Below are 23317 nucleotides of genomic sequence, written 5' to 3' on the forward strand. Positions count from 1 at the left end.
TTGAGAGTAGCAATGACCAGTTTGAAATAGACATGATTAAAATATCCCTCTTATTAAAGTGTTTTTTATTCATACTCACAGATTCACAATATTTGAGTCCTAACGTTAAAAAGAGCAAGAAGATGTTCACAACAGATGCTCTCCCATCTCATTCAGAGGACCCCTTGTGCTATGAAAGCTCATCCCCTGGAATGCGCAGTAGAAAAGCCAGCTATTTGTACATCCCTTTCTATTTCGTCCATTCTTCTTTGTGTCTGGGGGCCGGTACCTAGTGTGTTAAATTAAGATTGTGCAGTGACTTGCTGAATCAGGAGGCACCAGCCACCCACTTTGGTTGGCAGATAGCTCCTTCAGCATCCGTGCTCACACTTTGGGGAAGTGAAACCCTGGGGTCGTTTTGATTGAAGGCACAATCGCAGTCCATTTATACAAAGGGAGTCACAAGATTTATTCCTTACAGATCCCAGAAACAAGAGTGTGAGTGGGGGGGAACAGGAGCATGCACAATGAACCAGGGGAAGGCCAGTTCTCCGTCCCATGTTACAAACGAGCAAGAAATAGCAACGTAGCAAGCTTGGGGTAGAGGTCACCAAGTTTTCTGGAACTCAACACTCAGTGGTTATTTTAAAAGATCCCCACCTCCTGGAGTAATGAAAATAAAAACCAAAAAAAAAATGGGAACTAATTAAACATAAAAGCTTTTGCACAGTAAAAGAAACCATAAACAAAATGAAAGACAACCCCCCAGAATGGGAGAAGATAACTGCAAATGAAGTGACCCACAGGGGATTAATTTCCAAAATATACAAACAGCTTTCAGCTCGATATCCAGAAAGCAACCCAATCAAAAAATGGGGTGAATCTCTAAATAGACATTTCTCCAAAGAAGACATACAAATGGCCAAGAGGCACTTTGAAAAGTGCTCAACATCACTAATTATCAGAGAAATGTAAATCAAAACTGTAATGAAGTATCACCTCGCACCTGTCAGAATAGCTATCATCAAAAAATCTGCAAACAATAAATGCTGGAGAGGGTGTGAAGAAAAGGGAATCCTTCTATGTTGTTGGTGGCAATGTAAATTGGTATAACTACTATGGAGATCAGTATGGAGGTTCCTTTAAAAACTAAAAATAGAGCTGCCACATGATCCAGCAATCCTACTACTGGGCATATATCCAGAGGAAACCATAATTTGAAAAGATACATGTACCTCAGTATTCATTGCAGCACTGTGTACAATAGCCAGGACATAGAAGCAAACTAAATGTCCATCAACAGATGAATGGGTAAAGATGTAGTACATATATACAAGGGAATATTACTCAGCCATAAAAAGAAAAAAATAATGCCATTTGCAGCTACACGGATGGTCTTCAAGATTGTCAACTGAGTGAAATAAATCAAGACACAGAAAGCCAAATATCATGTGATATTACTTATATATGGAATCTTAAAAAATGATACAAATGATCCTATTTACAAAACAGAACTAGAGTCTCAGATGTGGAAAACAAACATGGTTACCAAGGGGCTAAGGGGATGGTAAATCAAGAGACTGGGATTGACTTATACACATTCAGTTCAGTTCAGTCGCTCAGTCATGTCCAACTCTTTGCAACCCCATGAATCTCAGCACGCCAGGCCTCCCTGTCCATCACCAACTCCCAGAGTCTACTCAAACTCATGTCCATCGAGTTCGCGATGCCATCAAGCCATCTCATCCTCTGTCATCCCCTTCTCCTCCTGCCCCCAATCCCTCCCAGCATCAGGGTCTTTTCCAATGAGTCAACTCTTCGCATCAGTTGGCCAAAGTATTGGAGTTTCAGCTTCAGCGTCAGTCCTTCCAATGAACACTCAGGACTGATCTCCTTAAGGATGGACTGGTTGGATCTCCTTGCAGTCCAAGGGACTCTCAAGAGTCTTCTCCAACACCACAGTTCAAAAGCATCAATTCTTTGGTGCTCAGCTTTCTTCACAGTCCAACTCTCACATCCATACATGACCACTGGAAAAACCATAGTCTTGACTAGACGGACTTTAGTTGGCAAAGTAATGTCTCTGCTTTTCAATATGCTATCTAGGTTGTTCATAACTTTACCTCCAAGGAGTAAGCGTCTTTTAATTTCATGGCTGCAGTCACCATCTGCAGTGATTTTGAAGCCCCCCAAAATAAAGTCTGTCACTGTTTCCACTGTTTCCCCATCTATTTGCCATGAAGTGACGGGACCGGATGCCATGATCTTAGTTTTCTGAATGTTGAGTTTTAACCCAACTTTTTCACTCTCCTCTTTCACTTTCATCAAGAGGCTCTTTAATTCCTCTTCACTCTCTGCCATAAGGGTAGTGTCATCTGCATATCTGAGGTTATTGATATTTCTCCTGGCAATCTTGATTCCAGCTTGTGCTTCTTCCAGCCCAGCGTTTCTCATGATGTACTCTGCATATAAGTTAAATAAGCAGGGTGACAATATTCAGCCTTGACGTACCCCTTTTCCTATATGTAAAATAGATAAATAATAAGCCAGGCTCTTCTACCCATGGAATTTTCAAGGCAAGAATACTGGAATGGGTTGCCATTTCCTTCTCCAGAGCATCCCCCCACAGATCAAACCCACATCTCTTTCATCTCCTGCACTGGCAGGCAGATTCTTTACCAGTAGCGCCACCTGGGAAGCCCATGTATAGTGCAGGGAACTCTCCTCAGTATTCTGTAAAAACCTATATGGGAACAGAATCTTGAAAAAAGTGGGTATATGTATCTTAAAAAGAGTGGATACATGTATATGTCAAAGCTATGGTTTTTCCAGTGGTCATGCATGGGTGTGAGAGTTGGACTATAAAGAAAGCTGAGTGCTGAAGGATTGATGCTTTTGAACTGTGGTGTTGCAGAAGACTCTTGAGAGTCCCTTGGACTGCAAGGAGATCCAACCAGTCCATCCTAAAGGAGATGAGTCCTGAATATTCATTGGAAGGACTGATGCTGAAGCTGAAACTCCAATACTTTGGCCACCTGATGCAAAGAGCCCACTCATTGGAAAAGACTCTGATGCTAGACAAGATTGAAGGCAGGAGGAGAAGGGGATGACAGGGGATGATATGGCTGGATGGCATCACCGACTCAATGGACATGAGTTTGAGTAGGCTCCGGGAGTTGGTGATGGACAGGGAGGCCTGGGGTGCTGCGGTCTGTGGGGTCGCAAAGTCGGACATGAGACTGAGCAACTAAACTGAACTGAACTGAACTGATTCACTTTGCTGCACAGCAGGAGCACAACATTGTAAATCAACTATACTCCAAGAAAAATCAATTTAAAAGAAAAAAACAAAAATAAAACATTTCTCTGGAAAAGCAAAACAGGAACTTGGCATAAGACTTGTAAGCTCAAGTCTTTATATAAATGTTCAGACTCTGGTACGATGGGGTTGTCACACTGTAAAATGCCTATGCAGCAACTCAAAATAGTTGTCTTCTCATCACACTTTTAAGTATTTATTGAACTGCATGGCGCCAAGTTCTAGCAGAAGTAGGGGAAATTTCATGCCCAACCTATACAACCCTCCCAGGGAAGTAAGCCCTTCTGTTTATGGGTATTCACATTTCCCCCTCATCTCTGCTAAGTCAAACAAACAGAAATTGGAAGATAGTTCTAACATGCTTCCTGCCAAAATCATGCTTGAGAGTCATTGTCACTACACTGTTGAGTGAATGGTCGGGGAAGATTAGAGTCAAATTGTATACCTTTAGGTAAAGGCCACTGTTTGAGATAGCAGAGTATAAGAAAAATTTAGGCTTATTAAATGTGTTTTTAAAAACAGTAACATAATACAAATTGAATCCAGCAGTATATTAAATAATACATTATGGGCTTTCCTGGTGGCTCAGACAGTAGAGAATCTGCCTGCAATGCAGGAGACGCAGATTCAATCCCTGGTTTGGGAAGATCCCCTGGAAAAGGGAATGGCTACCCATGCCAATATTCTTGCCTGAAGAATTCCATGGACAGAGGAGCCTGGTGGGCTACAGTTCATGGGGTCACAAAGAGTCAGATACAACTGAGCAACTAACACACTACACATGACCGAGCAGAGCTTATCTCAGGACTTCAGGGTTAATTCACCACTAGGAAATTTATCAGTGTAGTTCACCAGATTGAAAAAGAATATATCAAAAGAAGCAGAAAGAGAATTTTATGACATTTAAAACAGACGTCCATGAAAAGAATATACAAATCTTTTAACAAAATAGGAATAGAGGGAAATTTCTCTGGCCTCATAAAGGATATTCACCAAAGGAGGGGCTTCCCTGGTGGCTCAGTGGTAAAGAATCCACCTGCCAATGCAGGAGACACGGGTTTGATCCCTGGTCCAGGAAGATCCCACATGCTGTGGAGTAACTAAGCCTATGTGCCGTAACTATTGAGCCTGTGCTCTAGAGTCCAGGAGCCACAACTACTGAAGCCTGAGCTCCCTAGAGCTCATGTTTTGCAACAAGAGGAGCCACCACAATGAGAAACCGGAGCACCACAACTAGAGAGAATAGCCCCGACTCAACACAACTAAAGAAAAAAAGCCCTCCCAGCAACAAAGATCCAGCACTGCCAAAAATGAAAATTGCATGTCAAAAAAAAAAAATCGTACAAGGAGGGTGGAGGGCTATAGTTCATGGGGTTACAGAGTCTACTTAGCAACTAAACAACAACAATAAACAGTAAAGTAATGTAAAGTCACTCAGTCGTGTCCGACTCTTTGCGACCCCATGGATTGTAGCCTACCAGGCTCCTCCCATGGGATTTTCCAGGCAAGGGTACTGGAATGGGTTGCCATTTCCTTCCCCAGAGGATCTTCCCCACCCAGGGATGAAACCCGGGTCTCCCGCATTGTAGGCAGACGCTTTACCGTCTGAGCAACAAAACTTTAGAGGTAGTCCCATAGTCTCATTAAAGTAAAGAACATGATAAAGACCTTATCAGTGCATCTGATAGACTGGCAATTCTAGCCTCATAAACAAAACAAAAGGAGGAAGGGAGGGAGGAAAGAAACAGAAAGAAAAACAAATGAGGCATAGGAATTAAGAAAGAAAAAAATGTGGAGAGGCAAATGAATGCCTATATAGAAAATCAAAGAGACTAAATGGGCATGCTATGAAAATGTAATGAAATATAAAATTCCATTCAGAAGAGCATAACCAATATTGAGGAATAGACTTACTATGAGAACTAAAGAAAATGAAAGAAAATAAAACGTAAATCCAGACAAAATGGTGTAATGAGAGGCCTGTAAGAAAATATTTATAAACAAAAAGATTTTTTCAGTATATAAATCTGAGTTTGTTAACACGTTAGTCACTCAGTCGTATCCAGCTCTTTGTGACCCCATTGATTGTGGCCCACCAGGCTCCTCTGTCCATGGAATTCTCCAGGCAAGAATACTGGAATGGGTTGCCGTGCCCTTCTCCAGGAGATCTTCCTGGCCCAGGGATCGAACTTGGGTCTCCCACACTGCAGATTCTTTACCATCTGAGTCACCAGGGAAGCCCTGAGTTTGTTACCTTTTGTCAAAAGTTAAAGATGAAAGTATTCTTTCCCAGGTGATGCAGTGGTAAAGAATCCACATCTCCAGTGCAGGAGATGCAAGAGATTTGAGTTTGATCCCTGAGTCAGGAAGATCCTCTGGAGAAGGAAATGGCAACCCACTCCAGTATTCTTCCCTGGAAAATCCCATGGACTGAGAAGCCTGGCAGGCTAAAGTCCATAGGGTCCCAAAGAGTTGGACACACTTTTTTCTCCACATTCTTCCCAGCACTAGCTGCCATAGCTCGTTTTCATTTTTTACCTGTCTGACAGGTGGAAGGTCATATTATTTTACATTGAATTTCTGGACTAACAGTGAATTTAAGCATTTTTTCATTATTTCTTGGCAGAAAATTTTCTCCTCTCTGCTTTGTTTATTCAAATTGTTTGTTCATTCTTATATTGGATTAATTTTTAAGAGCTTTTGACATATTATGAATATTAACACACTGTCTTCCTACTTAGTGTATTTATTCTTTCTTTTTTCTGGCCATGCTGCACAGCTTGCAGGACATTAGTTCCCTGACCAGGGACTGAACCCAGGGCCGTGGCAGGGAAAGCACCAAGTTCTAACCACTGGGCTGACAGGCAATTCCTTATTTATTCTTTCCTTAGGATAATTTTATCCAACTATAAAAACACCAAATCATATTGGGATCCTAACTGAAATTATGTTAAATATGTACATGAAATTTGGGAGAACTAATATTTTATGATAGTAAATAAATTCCTAAAACATGATTCAAACTGTAAAGAAGATGACTGATAAATTTGATACCAAATTTTTAAAAATTATTATGATCCAAGATAATATTACAAAGTAAAATATAGGTGACAGGGAATAAATATATCATATAAAGAACTAGAATTCTGAACACTTACTTACATATCAGTAGGAAAAACATAATCAATCCTAAGAAAATGAGCAAATAATATAAATAACAATGTATAGAAAGGAAATCCAAATGATAAAATATAAAAGACCCTCACTTAAAATGCAAATTAAAACATAGAAATACTACTTTTTCACCAATTAGATTATAAGAAATGAATTATTTAGCAATATCAACTGTTGGAGAAGGTATGGAGAAAGGTCCTTTTATGGATTGCTAATGGGAGTGTATGTTGAAGCAGGCCCTATGAAAACAACTTGATAGCATCTAATAAAATTGAAAAATATACCTGCTGAATGACTCTATGACCTATAGACAATCACACATAGGCACAAGGAAACAGGTTCAAGGATGTTCATTGGAGTATTATTTGTAATAGCAAAAAATTGATAATAGTCTAAATGCCCATCAAAGAGGAAATGAATAAATTAAATGCAAAGTATTGTTACAAATGAATGCTACAAGGTGGCTAAAAAGAGAGAACCTAACATATAACACATTGAGGAGTGAAAAGGGCAAACCACAGAATGATATGAATGATGTTAAAGGTTTTGTGTTAAACACATGAAACACATTAAGGCATGTATTATGTGTATACACCCACAGAATGGATTCATGATGGCAGTTGAAAAAGATTGTTATATAATCTTATTTATAATGACAACGGGGGAAAAATTCAAGGAATCTCTTAAAAATATACCCAAGGTAAAAGATCAAAAAAATCTGCCAATCCGATACAGAATTAAAGCAGAAAGCATGCTTTGCTGGAGTGAGAGGAGTAACTTGGTCTCTGGAAAGGGAAAGAGGGTTGGAAGGGGTCATAATGGAACTTTAGCTTTATTCTGTCTGTGTGTGTTAGTCAGTCGTGTCTGACTCTTTGAGACCTCGTGGACTGTAGCCCACCAGGCTCCTCTGTCCATGGAATTCTCCAGGCAAGAATACTGGAGTGGGTAGCCATTCCTGTCTACAGGGTTAACTTTATTATACTTTTTTTAAAAAAAGAAGGTATATAATTATTGCTTCTGTAGTTAATTTTTAAGGTATACCAGAGACTTTGGGCTTTAAGATGGTAAAGCAGGAATTTCCCTAGTGGTTCAGTGGTTAAGATTCTGCTGTTAATGCAGGGAGCCCAGGTTCCATTCCTGGTCAGGGAACTAGATCCCACATGTGGAAACTAAGACCCAGTGCAGCCAAATAAAAAGTAAAAAAAGAGAAAAAGATGGCAAAGCAAAAATATCCAAAGAATCTTGGAATTTGGAGGCAATGGCTACCTTGAAAGGCTGGACTGAGATGGACACGCTGAAATAATCTGATTTAAATGTAAACAGGATCACCAGGTATAACTAGATATTTGAGAAAAGCCCCCAACATGATAGAGACAGAAATCCCCCTCTTCAATCAGACAGAAAAAGGCTCTCACCACTCCTAAGTGAGATACTCAAGAGAATGAAAATCTATGTCCAGAGGAAACTGGCACACAAATGTTCACGGTAGCATTATTCATAATCACCAAAAAGTAGAAAGAACCCATATGTCGATCAACTGATGAATAGATAAACAAAATATGTATAGCCGTACAATGGAATATTATTTGGCTGTGAAATGTAATGAAGTATTGATACCTACTACAACGTGGGTGGGTGGACCTTGAAATCATCACATGAAGTGAAATAAATCAGACATAGAAAGCCACATATTATATGGTTCTACTTATACAAAATGTCCAGAAAAGACAGATCTATAGTTTAGTGGCTGCCTAGAACTGGGGCTGGAGAATGGAAAGTAGCTACTAACAGATACTATTTCCTTTTTGAGATTATGAAAATATTCTAAAATTCAATTGTGTTGATGATTGCATCACCTGTGAGTATACTTAAAAACCACTGAAACAATCAGTAAAAAAAAAAAGAAAGAACCACTGAACTGTATACCTTAAGTAGGTAAATTTTATGATATGTGAATTATATCTCAATAAAGGTGGTGTTATAAAGTAATCTAAAAGGAAGCAAAGATATTGGAGAGCAAAGGGGAAAACTTCAGCCCTCCTCTTTTCACGTTTGGAACAAGCCCTTCAAAAATCCTATTTCAGAGAACTTGTCTCTGCAGCCACATTAGTTGCTTCCAGTGCCTTACTATTTTCATTCTCATTAAGATAATTTATAGGATTAAATTAATTACTGGAATTTTTTTCAGTGAATGTCCTTCTTTTCTGAATCACCTTCTGTTTTAGGGTCCCTGGCCTTGAGACAGTCCTCTATGAACTTAATGAAATGTGTCCTGTTCAGGCCTGCTTGGGCTAAAAATTAGTTTTAGAAAGTATAACAATACTTATTTGTTATCTTAAAAATTAAGATAAAAATACATAAACAACTAAAGTAAAAATACTCAATTTCACTCTTTTCCAGAAATAACCTTCACTTGCATTTTGTTGTGTCTTTCCAGACTACTTTCGTCCACATGCAAAGTTATTTATTTAAAAAAAAAATCATGTTGTACAGACAGTATGTCAGCTTGTTTTCACATTCAGATATCTTGACTCTCCTTCCATGCCAGCATGTATGGCTTACTTATAATACTTTGTTGTGATTACTTCATAGTATTCCACAACATAGATCTATCATAAAATGTTATTTTTTCTTTTTTTAAATTTATTTTTATTGAAGTATAGTTGATTTTCAATGTTACATTAGTTTCAGATGTACAATCATGAACTGTTTTTAGGGTTTTTTGTCCTCTGCATGTGGGATCTTAGTTTCCAGACCAGGGGTCGAACCTGCACCCCCTGCATGGAAGAACAGAGTCTTAACTACAGGACCATCAGGAAAGTTTCCAATCATGAATTGTTTCACCATCCTCCTTAATGAAATGTCTACTGTTTTTACTATTACAAATAGTTCTACATTAGATGGCTATTTTTATATCTTTATGCACCTGGGCAGGTATTTTTATTAATAGAAATTTCCATTAATAATGTATCAGTATTCTCCTCTAATACCCCTCCATGCCTGTGTGCTCAGTCACTGGTTGTGTCTGACTCTGCGACCTCATGAGCTGTAGCCCGCCCAACTCCTTTGTCCTTGGGATTATCCAGGCAAGAATACTAGACTGGGTTACACTTCCTCTTCCAGGGGATCTTCCCCACCCAGAGACTGAACCCATGTCTCCTGCGTGGGCAGGTGGATTCTCCAGCCCTGAGCCACCTGGGAAGACCCAACACCTCTCCACACAGTGCATTATCAACCTTTCTAACTTTTGCCAAACTAATAGGGTAAAAAGGTTTGGCTGGCCTGCCCTGGCTTGTGAAACCTGATTGTGCACATGCGTGTGCGCTCCGTCGCTTCAGGGGTGCCCAACTCTGTGCGACCCTTGGGACTGCAGCCAGCCAGGCTCCTCTGGCCATGGGATTCTCCAGGCAAGAGTACTGGAGTGGGTTGCCGTGCCCTCCTCCAGGGGATCTTCCCGACCCAAGGATCTAACCTGTATCTCTTATGTCTCCTGAATTGGCAGGCGGGTTCTTTACCACTAGCACCCCTGGGAGTGATTGTGCACATCTCTTCCCAATTTCACATTTAGTGATGGCACCTTGGTAGCTTGAAATCAGTAGTATTTACACCACAAAATTGGCAAATGACACAAATTAAAAACACACATACACAAAACAAAGGAAGGAAATATGAATAAAAACTGCTGTTCCAATTTTTAATTAAACTTATTTTGAGATAACTATAGACTCACATGCTGTATAAGAAATAATACATAATAACGGCAGAAACCAACACAATATAGTAAAGCAATTATCCTCCAATTAAAAAAAATAATGAAAAAAAAAGATACTGTGTATCCCAGTTTCTGCAAGGGTAACACCTTGCAAAGCTATAGTACACTGTCACAACCAGGAAATTGACACTGATACAATCAAGATACAAAGCATTTTTATCACCTTCTGTTACCTATTTATAGCCACACCCACTTTCCTCTCACCCCCATCCACACCTTCAGTGCAGTACAGTTTAGTCACTCAGTCCTGTCCAACTCTTTGAGAACCCATGGACTGCAGCACACCAGGCTTTCCTGTCCATCACCACTCCTGGAGTTTACTCAAGCTCATGTCCATTAAGTCAGTGATACTATCTAACCATCTCATCCTCTGTCGTCCCCTTCTCCTCCCACCTTCAATCTTTCCCAGCATCAGGGTCTTTTCAAATGAGTCAGCTCTTTCGGATCAGGTGGCCAAGGTATTGGAGTTTCAGCTTCAACATCAGTCCTTCCAATAAATATTAAGGACTGATTTCCTTTAGGATGGACTTGTTGGACCTCCTTGCAGTCCAAGGGGCTCTCAAGAGTCTTCTCCAACACCACAGTTCAAAAGCATCAATTCTTCAGCACGCAGCTTTCTTTATAGTCCAACTCTCACATCCATACATGACTACTGGAAAACCCATAGCTTTAACTAGATGGACGTTTGTTGGCAAAGTAATGTTTCTGCTTTTTAATATGCTGTCTAGGTTGGTCATAACTTTTCTTCCAAGGAGCAAGTGTCTTTTAATTTCATGGCTGCAGTCACCATCTGCAGTGATTTGGAGGCCCCCAAAAATAAAGTCTGTCACTGTTTCCACTGTTTCCCCATCTATTTGCCATGAAGTGATGGGACCAGATGCCATGATCTTAGTTTTCTGAATGTTGAGTTTTAAGACAACTTTTTCACTCTCCTTTTTCACTTTCATCAACAGGCTCTTTAGTTTTTCGCTTTCTGCCATAAGTGTGGTGTCATCTGCATATTTGAGGTTATTGATATTTCTCCTGGCAATCCTGATTTCAGCTTGTGTTTCATCCATCCCAGCATTTCTCATGATGTAGTCTGCATATAAGCTAAATAATCAGGGTGACAATATACAGCCTTAACATACTCCATTCCCGATTTGGAACCAATCTGTTGTTCCATGTCCAGTTCTAACTGTTGCTTCTTGACCTGCATACAGATTTCTCAGGAGGCATGTCAGGTGGTCTGGAATTCCCATCTCTTGAAGAACTTTCCACAGTTCACTGTAATGCACACAGTCAAAGGCTTTGGCATAGTCGATAAAGCAGAAGTAGATGTTTTTCTGGAACTCTCTTGCTTTTTTGATGATCCAATGGATGTTGGCAATTTGACCTCTGGTTCCTCTGCTTTTTCTAAAACCAGCTTGAACATCTGGAAGTTTGCAGTTCACGTACTGTTGAAGCCTTGCTTGAAGAATTTTGAGCATTACTTTACTAGCGTGTGCGATGAGTGCAATTGTGCAGTAGTTTGAGCATTCTTTGAGATTGGGATGAAAACTGACCCTTTCCAGTCCTGTGGCCACTGCTGAGTTTTCCAAATTTGCTGGCATATTGAGTGCAGTACTTTCACAGCATCATCTTTCAGGATTTGAAATAGCTCAACTGGAATTCCATCACCTCCACTAGCTTTGTTCGTAGTGATGCTTCTTAAGGCCCACTTGACTTTGCATTCCAGGATGTCTGGCTCTAGGTGAGTGATCACATCGTGATTGTCTGGGTCATGAAGATCTTTTTTGTATAATTCTTCTGTGTATTCCTGCCACCTCTTCTTAATATCTTCTGCTTCTGTTAGGTCCATACCATTCCTGTCCTTTATCGTGCCCATCTTTGCATGTTAAATGTTCCCTTGGTATCTCTAATTTTCTTGAAGAGATCTCTAGTCTTTCCCATTCTATTATTTTCCTCTATTGCTTTGCATTGATCACTGAGGAAGGCTTTCTTATCTCTCCTAGCTATTCTTTGGAACTCTTCATTCAAATGGGTACATCTTTCCTTTTCTCCTTTGCCTTTCACTTCTCTTCTTTCCTCAGCTATTTGTAAGGCCTCCTCAGATAACGATTTTGCATTTTTGCATTTCTTTTTCTTGGGGATGGTCTTGATCACTGCCTCCTGTACAGTGATACAAACTTCCATCCATAGTTCTTCAGGCACTCTATCAGATCTAATCCCTTGAATCTATTTCTCACTTCCACTGTATAATTGTAAGGGATTTGATTTAGGTCATACCTGAATGGTCTAGTGGTTTTCCCTGCTTTCTTCAATTTAAGTATTGAATTTGGCAATAAGGAGTTCATGATCTGAGCCACAGTCAGCTCCCTGTCTTGTTTTTGCTGACTGTATAGAGCTTCTCCATCTTTGACTGCAAAGAATATAATCAATCTGATTTCAGTATTGACCATCTGGTGATGTCCATGTGTAGAGTCTTCTCTTGTGTTGTTGGAAGAGGGTGTTTGCTATGACCAGTGTGTTCTCTTGGCAAAACTCTATTAACCTTTGCCCTGCTTCATTTTGTACTCCAAGACCAAATTTGCCTGTTATTCCAGGTATTTCTTGACTTCCTACTTTTGCATTCCAGTCCTCTATAATGAAAAGGACATCTTTTTTGGGTGTTAATTATAGAAGGTCTTGTAGGTCTTCATAGAACTGTTCAACTTCAGCTTCTTCAGCATTACTAGTTGGGGCATAGACTTGGATTACTGCGATATTGAATGGTTTGCCTTGGAAACGGACAAAGATCATTCTGTCATTTTTTAGACTGAATCCAAGTACTGCATTTTGGACTCTTTCATTGACTATGAGGGTTACTCCATTTTTTCTAAGGGATTCTTGCCCGCAGTAGTAGATATAATGGTCATCTGAGTTAAATTCACCCTTTCCAGTCCAGTTTAGTTTGCTGATTCCTAAAATGTCAATGTTCACTCTTGCCATGTCATGTTTGAACACTTCCAATTTGCCTTGATTCATGGACCTAACATTCCAGGTTCCTATGCAATATTGCTCTTTACAGCATTGGACTTTACTTCCATCCCCATTCATGTCCACAACTGGGTGCTGTTTTTGCTTTGGCTCTGTGTTTTCATTCTTTCTGGAGTTATTTCTCCCCTGACCTCCAGTAGCATATATGGCACCTACCGACCTGGGGAGTTCATCTTTCAGTGTCCTGTATTTTTGCCTTTTCATACAGTTCTTGGGGTTCTCAAGGCAAGAATACCAAAGTGGTTTGCCATTCCCTTCTCCAGTGGACCACGTTTTGTCAGAACTCTCCACCAAAACCCGTCTGTCTTGGGTGGCCCTACATGGCATGGCTTATAGTTTCATTGAGTTAAGACAAGGCTGTGGTCCATATGATCAGATTGGTTAGTTTTCTGTGACTGTGGTTTTCAGTCTGTCTGCCCTCTGATGGAGAAGGATAAGAGGCTTATGGAAGCTTCCTGATGGGAGAGACTGACTGAGGGGGAAACAGGGTCTTGTTCTGATGGGTGGGGCTATGCTCAGTAAATCTTTAATCCAATTTTCAGTTGAAGGGAGGGGCTGTGTTCCCTCCCTGTTATTTGATCTGAGGCCAAACTATGGTGGAGGTAATGAAGATAATGGCCAGCTCCTTCAAAAGGTCCCATGCACACCTTAACTCCATATAATCTCTAATCTGTTCCCCATTTGTATACTGTTATCATCTCAAGAATGTTATGGAGATTGAATTATATAGCTTGTAACCTTTTGTGATTGGCTTTTTTAGCATGATTTTCTGGAGATTCAACCAGGTTGTTGCATATAACAATAGTTCATTTTTTAAAAACTGAGATGTAATTGACATACAACATTATATTTGTTTGAGGTACACAACATAATGATTTGATATTTGTGTTCATTGTAAATGATCACCACAATTAACATCCATCACTATAGTTACAAATTTTTTCTTTCTTGTGATGAGAACTTTTAAGATCTACACCCTTAGTAACTTTTAAATATACAATCAGTATTATTAGCTATAGTCACCACACTATACATTACATCCCCATGACTTATTTATCTTATAACTAGAAGTTTGTATCTTTTGATCCCCTTCCCCCCTTCCCCCAGCCTCTCCAATCCTTGCCTCTGGCATGCTCTCTATATCTATGACTTCGTTTGGTTTGTTTTTAAGATTCCACATATCAGTGAGATTATACAGTATTTGTCTTTTTCTTTCTGACTTATTTCAGTTATCGTATTGCCCTCAAGGTCCACCCATGATTTTTCAAATTTGCAAATGGCAAGATTTCCTTCTTTTTATGGCTAAAAAATATCCATGTGTATGTGTGTGTGTGTGGTGTGTGTAATATTTTCTTTATCCATTCATCCATAGAGGGGCACTAAGGTTGCTTCTACATCTTGGTTAGTGTGAATAATGCTGCTATGCTATGGGGGTACTCATATCTTTTCATGTTAGTATTTTCACTTTTTTGACTAAGTGCCCAGAATTGTAGTTGCGGAATTGTATGGCAGTTATATTTTTCATATTTTGAGGAACCTCCATATTGGTTTCCATGGTGGCTGCACCAATTTATTTATTATTTATTTATTCCTATTAACAGTGCATCAGGGTTTCCTTTTCTCCATATCCTCACCAACGCTTGTTATTTGCTGTTTTTTGAGAATAACCATTCTAACAGGTGTGAAATGTTATCTCATTGTGCTTTTGATTTGCATTTCCCTGATGAGCAGTGATGCTGAGTACCTTTTCATGTGCCTTTTGGCCATCTGTATGTCCTCTTTGGGAAAATGTCTCTTCAGATTCTCGGCCCATTTATTAATCAGATTGTTTTTCTGCTGTTAAGTTGTGTGAGCTCTTTATAAATCTTGTATGAGGTCTTTATAAATTTTTGACATTAGCCTCTTATCAGATAGATGATTTGCGTGTATTTTCTCCCATTCAGTAGCCTCCGTTTTCCTTTTGTTGATGTTTTCTTTCACTGTGCAATAGTTCGCTTCTTCTGACTGCTGTAATCTACCATGGTGTGGATGTACCACAGTTTGTTTGATCATACACTGCAGAACATCTGGGTTGTTTCTAACTAGTTTTGGCTCTTACAAGTAAAACAGGTATAAACATTCCTGTACAAGTTTTAGTGTAAACTGCTCTCATTTTCGCAACTGATCCCGAGGCTGTTGCTAGTATTTATGACTTTCCTCTGTCGCTTCTCATTCCTTTGCCTTAATCATAGCTAACATTTATGGAGGGTTTACTACATGCCAGGCCCTGTCCCAAGTGTTTTATAAGTATTACTCAATTCTCAAAATAATCCTTTGATATATGAACTGTCATTATCCCCATTTTACAGACGTGGAAGCTGAAGTAGACACAGGTACACAACTAGCATGTGTTAGCACTCAGATTTAAATCCAAGTAGTCTGTTTAGGCCATGAAATGTTTACACCTTGTTTTATGTCCCAGGATATGTTCTAGTGTCTCCCGTTTATAGCATATGGGAACTTGAATAGAATTTGTAACCTAATGTTGTATGACAATTGTATAAATCTTAATTATGTTTAATTGGTTTACAATGCTTTTTGGATCTACTACATCCTTCTACTTCTCTGTATATTCATTCTATAGATTTTTGAGAGCTTGATATTGAGACTCCAACTAAAAATCTTAATTTATCTACTTTAAAAAATTGTAATACATAGTGGAACCTTGTTCTGTATTTTCCAAGTCTCCTGTGAATGTGTTATCATACTTTGATAATTTTTAAAAATGTTTTAAAAATAAAAATATATAAATACAGGTAATCTGGTACCAGAGCTCAGTCTCTAAACCACTGTTATACAGTCAGGACTTAAGATGGTTGGGTTCTTTTCTTATGGAGTGACCTAAGCCTTCACTCCTGGAGGATCTGAATATTTTCTTGCTTCTGCTGCTTTAGTCTTCTGTTAACTTTAACCACTGGACATGGTGGTCTGATATATCCCTGGGTGCCCCTGGGTTGCACATACCTTCCTCTCATCCCATTGTATAACAGTAACCTTATTTTCTTTAAATCATCAGAATCAGTCATCCCAGCTAATATCTTATCCCCCTTTTCTACCTGTTCACTCAATGGCGTAAAAAACCTCAAACGGCCAGGTGTCTGCCTCCGATTCCAGTGGAAGGGGACTACTGGTGTCTCCTCTTTGTGGGAGCATATCCCTTTGGGATGTGCGTGTGCTTGCGAGTCCAGTTGTTCAGTCATGCCCGACTCTTTGCAACCCTATGGACGGTAGCCCACTAGGCTCCTCTGTCCATGGGATTCTCCAGGCAAGAGTACTGGAGTGGGTTGCCATGCCCTCCTCCAGGGATCTTTCAGACCCAGGGATCGAAACTGCGTCTCTTATGTCTCCTGCACTGGCAGAAGGTTCTTTATCACTAGTGCCACCCGGGAAGCCCCTCCTTGGAATATCTAACCTCTAAACCAGAAGAGCCCGGAGTCATGGGTTCTTGTGACTCATGAGAGCCCATCACAAAGAGTTGTGAATGGGCTATTAGGTGGAGGAGTGAGAGGCCCTGCTCCCTGCTCTCTCTCTGTCTTCTTGGGGCCACCATGTGTGCTGGCTGAGAGAGACATGGTGTCATAGAATGGCTGCCAGTTCAGAGCATACACCGTACTCCCCTTTGTGGTCAGCACTCCATCCTCAGAAGGTTTTGCCATAACTAAGTCTGGGTAATGCCAACTGCTTGAGGGATGGGGTACATCATAAGATCCATGACTCCCATGGGTCTTCCTGCAATAGTTAAGAGTGTGGACTCTGGAACCAAACTGTCTGGATTCAGATATAGGGCTCCCCACTTGCTTACCGACTGTGACTTTGAGCCATTTACAAAACTTCTCTGTGGGCTCCCCTGGTGACTCAGTGGTAGAGAGTCCGCCTGTCAGTGCAGGTGACACGGATTCGATCACTGGTCCAGGAAGAGCCCACGTAACACAAGCAACTAAGCCCATGCGCCACAACTATTGACCTATGCGCCCTAGAGCCCCTGCTCCACAACAAGATAAACCATCGTAATGAGAAGCCCGCACACCACAGCTATCGAATAGCCCCTGCTCCCTGCAACTAGAGAGAGCCAGCACAGCAACAAAGACCCAACACAGCCAAATATAAATACATAAATCAAGTTATATTAAAACACCCTCCTCTGTAACTCAGTTTCCTTATCTGTAAAATTAAAATAATAATAGTATGTAGTTTAATATGGTTGCTGTGACGATTAGATGAGCTAATGAAACACAGCAGGACCATATGGTCCTTCCCCACCACATCCTCTGCCTGCATGTTGTCTGTGGAAAACTTCAGCCAGAGAACAAGTTTAATCAGAGGAGTGAGAAAATACAGAAACAAACAAACAAACAAAAAAAACAGTCAAACAGGACAAAGCAATAATAGTTCAGTCAGGAAGCAAAGTCAAAAGCCTTTAGTCCCTCCTCAAGGGTTACAGATAAGTTTCTGAGCCATATCTTGTGAGCTGTCTTATAGATACCAAACCTCCTACCAGGTGGAAGAAGTTAACTTACACGATGACCAGACTGTAGCCATGACGTACGACACGACAATTCTGAGAACTGGCCTCAAGGAAATGGGAATAAAAACTAACCCTGGAACTGAATACTAACTGTGCTTGTAACAATCAGGATGATGCTGATCAGACCACCACATGACCAATTTCAAGAGGACTATGCTGTCTCTGCATGTAGCCCCCTCCCTCCATCTATAAAAGCTCTTGCCCACTGATTGTCAGTCAAGGGGAGTCAGCCTTCGGACAGTAGTCTGCTCTGGTCACCCTCCTCTGCCTGTCCCCAGTTGTCAGCATCCAAAATAGAGCAAACCTTCCACCAACTTCCTTCTTTATTGGCTTCTGAGGGGTGAGCAGCTGGACCCCACCTCCGGTTACACTGATACTTGCAGAGAGCTTCACGTGCCAGACACTGTTAACACTTTCGCCAAACAGTGAGATCCTGGTCAGAAGCCGTGTTTGTGGGGAACCATGTATATGAGGCATCCAGAATGTCCACAAGTGGTGGGGATGGCAGATGTAAGGGAACGGGGAAAAGAAATCCAAGGCTAAAAATGTGTTATTGCCTTTTAGGAAATGGTGGGACAAATTGAGAGAGTAGCAATGAAACATGTACATTATCATGGGTAAAAATAGATCGCTAATGAGAAGTTGCTATATAGCCCAGGGAGCTCAGTCTGGTGCTCTGTGACACCCTAGAGGGGTAGGATGGGGTGGGGGGTGGGAAGTAGGTTCAAGAGGGAGGGGACATATGCATACCTATGGCTGATTCATGTTGATATATGGCAGAAACCAACACAACATTGTATATCAATTATCCTCCAATTAAAAATAAATGTTTTTAAAAGATAAAATAATCCTGAAATCAACAGTGGGAAAAAAGATATGTAACTGCCTTCTAGAGAGAACAAATTTCTGCCCCTTCCATGTTGGAAGAGAGCTAACATAAACACACTTCATCATGTGGGTGGGCTGGGTTTCTAGCATTTGTGGGCCAGGTAGTAGCCCCCACTAGGTCTGACTTGGTAAGGGGTGGTCCATCCGGTGAAGGCCACATACAGTTGTGTCCTTGGCACCACAGCCACTTTGTTCATGGAATGTCTGGGGGGAAGGGAGGGACAGAATGACAACGATAAGTCAGGTTCACCTCACCCATCTAATCACAGGAGCAGCCTCTAAGGGAGTCAGCCTTATGATGGGGAGTTGATGTACTGGACACAAATATTCTTGTGTTCTGGGTCCTCCTGTGAGTTCTATTCACAAGACTTCTTCCCAAACCTTTGGTTTTTGCTCCAGCCAAGTTTGTCCACCCAGCCAAAGCACTGGCCTTGCACATGAATCACTAGAGATCCCCTGGGTCTTCTTCTCCCAATGGAGCCAATGATGCATTCTACTTGAAATTTTACCCATTGCAGGATTTTCTTTCTCCATTAACATTCAGGATCATCTCTCAGAAGGGCTTTATTATTCTTTCTCAAGAGACACTTATTAATTATCTACAATTTAAGAAAAGGACCATTGATTCTCTAGAGTTGAAAGTAAATATCTTAATTATAAGATTCCATATTAAAAACTTATGTTTTCTTTTTTTTTTAATCTGTTACAAAAAAAAAATGTATTTGATTACTTGAGTAAAATTACAGTATCTCAAAACTTATGTTTTCTAAGTGTTAAAACATTTTTTAATTGTGGAAAAACCTATATGATTAAATGTACCGTCTTAATCATCTTTAAATCTACAGTTCAGTAGTGTTAAGTATATTCACATTGTTGTACAACGGAGCTCTAGAACTTTTTCTCAGGAGGGCTTTATTACTGCAGTAATATCAGGAATACTTAGGGCATGTAAATACTATTCAAAGAGCTTTACATATATTGTTATTTAATTGTCAAAGCAACTTTTGAGGGTAGGTATTTTTATTGTCTCTCTTTTAGAGATGAGCAAACAGAAGTACAGAGGGATTAAGACATTTGCCTAAATTGATATAGCTAGGAACTGGTAGAACCAGAATTCAAATACAGGCAATCTGGTTCTAGAATTCTTGCTGCTAATCTTTTTTCTTAAACCATGGGTTTGTTTAAGCATTTTTAAAATTGGACTACAGTTAATTTACAATGTTGTGTTACAATAAAGTGATTCAGTATACAGTATAGTGTATACTGTATATACACTATATATACAGTATACAGTAAAGTATACAGTATACAGTAAATCATATAAAGTATATATGTATACAGTATACAGTAAAGTGATTCAGTTTTATATATATATAACTGATTCTTTTTTCAGATTCTTTTTTCCATTATATATTATTACAAGGTATTGAATATAGTTCCCTGTGCTATATAGTGGGGCCTTGTTGTTTATCTATTTAGAATTCTTACTGTCAGCCTCTTAATAATAAGCTGGTGATGGTATATGGTGGAGAGCCAGCCAGCAGCAATCCAAGCTGAAATGTTGTTTATATTTTTCTCCCATTATTTTTCATGCCTAACTTGTCCTGAAGCCACTGGAGTGGACTGCAGGAAGAGAGGCTATTTGGTGAGACAGGGCAAACGAGAGGACACATCAGGGCATTTTGAAGCTTCTTTCTGCCTTCAGGGTAATTTAAGGCTCCACCCAGCTCTATTTGAGGATGAGGAGCAGCGGGGCCTGTGAGACTCTGGGCCAACTAGACGGATTAGGTAATCCTCAGTTCATGACAGGGCTAGGGTCACAAAACCCCATGCTTTGGTTCTGTTGGGATCCAAAAGCTATTTACCAAGAGACGTACAGTTACTTGCTGAAGTGGGCTGGGCCTCAGCACCCTTTTGGGCCACCCTGGGGACTCTTCCTCTGAGAGTCACTTGTCACAGCCTCAAGGATCACCCCCGTTTATCAAGCACCACTGGATCTCCTGAGTCATGAGGCCCCAGCAGCCAACATGCTTGAACTGCAGCCAGGAGCAGCCACAGAGTCTTTCCTGGCCCAAGACTCCGTTCTCCGAGCGCTACTACTGCCCCTCAGATTTCAGGCACAGCGCCGGCACCACAGCGTCATGGGACCCTGGGGGCTTCTATAGCCTTGTTGTCCGCCCAGAAAAGTTGCCTGGCCGCACATCCCAAAGCCCACTCCCCGTTGGAATGATTTCTTTGTGGCACAGTCTGGCTGCCCAGGGCCAACTCACATGCTTGCTCCTGGCTACAAGGGGACCTAAGACAGCGAGGGTCTGGTCTTTTGGTTCCTGTAGTGGTTGGTGGGTTCTGTCTCCCACCAAACTTAAAAAAAGAGGGGACTTTCCTGGCAGTCCAGTGGTTAAGATGCTGTGCTTCCAATGCAGAGGGCCTAGGTTAAGTTTAAAAGGGATGTATGTGTTGGCCAGACCCAAACAATAAAATATCAAAGCAACCTATTCCAAGGAGTTGTTGTGAAGATTACATGATTTACCACATTATAGTGAAGGGTTTAGAGGCACAGACTCTAAAGTCAACTCCCTGGGTTCAAATCCTGGCCTCTGCGGCTCCGTACCTATATGACTTTGCCAAGTTATTTCCCTTTTGTATGTGTAACCCTCGTATTTGTCAAATGGCCACAAGAGAACTCACTTCACAGTGCTAGTGTGAGGATCAAACAAACAGAGGATGTAAAGAACTTAGAGAAGTACCTGGCACAGGTATGCTTGTATATGAGGCTTGGGTTCATGCCTTTTTGTCTTTAAGCCCTTAAAACAGCACCAAGGACTTATTAAGCATTTAATAAGTGATAACTGTTGTTATTATCATTATTACCTATGTCTTGCCTACTTGTCCAGGTGTGTCTCTGAACCTCATCCTAGAAGTGGAATTCCTGTGTAAAATGGTATGCATGGTTTAAATTTTGATAGGTATTGACAGACTGTATTTTGTTAATAAGGCACCAACTGGTACTCTCACCAGTCCTAAATAAGTGTGCCCTTTTCCTCATGTCTCATCAATACTGGATTTTAACCTTTTAAAATGTTGTTCTTCTAATAGGAAATGGTGTTATTGTAGTCTTTCATTATTTCAATTTTCAAATTCTGCATTTACTTGAAGCCTTCTATTAAAATTTTAAAAACACATAATTGCAGAATTCCCTGGTGGCGCAACAGTTAGCACTCTGAGCTTTCACTGCCAAGGTTGCAGGTTCAGTCCCTGGTTGAGAAACTAAGATCACCACGTGGCCACAAGAAATTTTTTAATTTAAAAATTAAGATAAAAATACATAATTGATATATAACAAAAAATTAAAATTGCTCCCTATATTTCAATTCTTCAGAGAAAACCATTACTAAGTTACATTTGGTATGCCTTATATAATAAAGGAAGATTTATCTCTGCAACGGGCTTTCCTGATAGCTCAGTTGGTAAAGAATCTGCCTGCAACGAGGAGACCCCACTTCGATTCCTGGGTTGGGAAGATCCCCTGGAGAGGGGAATGGCTGCTCACTCCAGTATTCTGTCCTGGAGAATTCCAGGGTGCAGAGTCCGGTGCAACTGAGTGACTTTCACTTTCACTTTATGTCTACAAACCCTTTTCTATGAACATATAGATATACATAGATATAAGTTAAACATATATAATTTAAACTAATTAGTATAAATTAAATTAATTAAAGCAATTAATTAATTAAAACTGCATGGTTTAACAAGCTTCCCAGATGGTGCTAGTGGTAAAGAACCCTCCTGCCAATGCAGGTAGATGTAAGAGATGTGGGTTCAATCCCTGGGTCGAGAAGATGCCCTGGAGCAGGGCATGGCAACCCACTCCAGTATTCTTGCCCAGAGAATCCCATGGACAGAGGAGCCTGGCGGGCTACGGTCCATAGGGTTGCAAAGAGTTGGACATGACTGAAGTGACTTAGCGTGTGTCGGGAGCCGCCGGGGTGCACCCAAACCGTGGCAAGGTCACGGGACAAGAGAGGAACCTGCAAGGCAGCTCTTCCTCACACGGGGCTGCCCCAGGGGCCCAATATGTACCCTCCGGAGCCGCCGGGTCAAGAAAGGAATCTGCAAGGCAGCTCTTCCCCTCGAGGTTGTCCCGGGGACAAGGTCACAGGACGAGAAAGGAATCTGCAAGGCAGCTCTTCCCCTCGAGGTTGTCCTGGGGGCAATGTCACGGGAAGAGAAAAGAATCTGCAAGGCAGCTCTTCCCCTCGAGGTTGTCCCGGGGGCCCGGTATGTCCCTTTCTTCCTTCTGTCTTACTGTTGTTGGGCTTTCTATTAATTTTTGGAAATATAACATATAGTAATAAGGCCTCCCTGGAAAAGTCCAAGCCTTTTTGGAAATGCTCATGATTGCTCTGGCTCAGGACACGATCATAAACATCAAGTCAGAAAAGAAAAGGCCACAGGTATAGTTTGGCTGCTTGCTTAAAAGATTATAATGTTCTAGAATAGAAAAGAGTAGAGGCATTTAGATATAGAAATAGATGTACTGCTTCAGTTTACTTGCTCCTTGGTTGAGAGGTTTTCATTATTGCTATTTCCCATTTGTTCATTG

The sequence above is a fragment of the Cervus elaphus genome, chromosome 20, assembly GCF_910594005.1.
Source record: "Cervus elaphus chromosome 20, mCerEla1.1, whole genome shotgun sequence".
In the NCBI taxonomy this organism is placed as follows: Eukaryota; Metazoa; Chordata; class Mammalia; order Artiodactyla; family Cervidae; genus Cervus; species Cervus elaphus.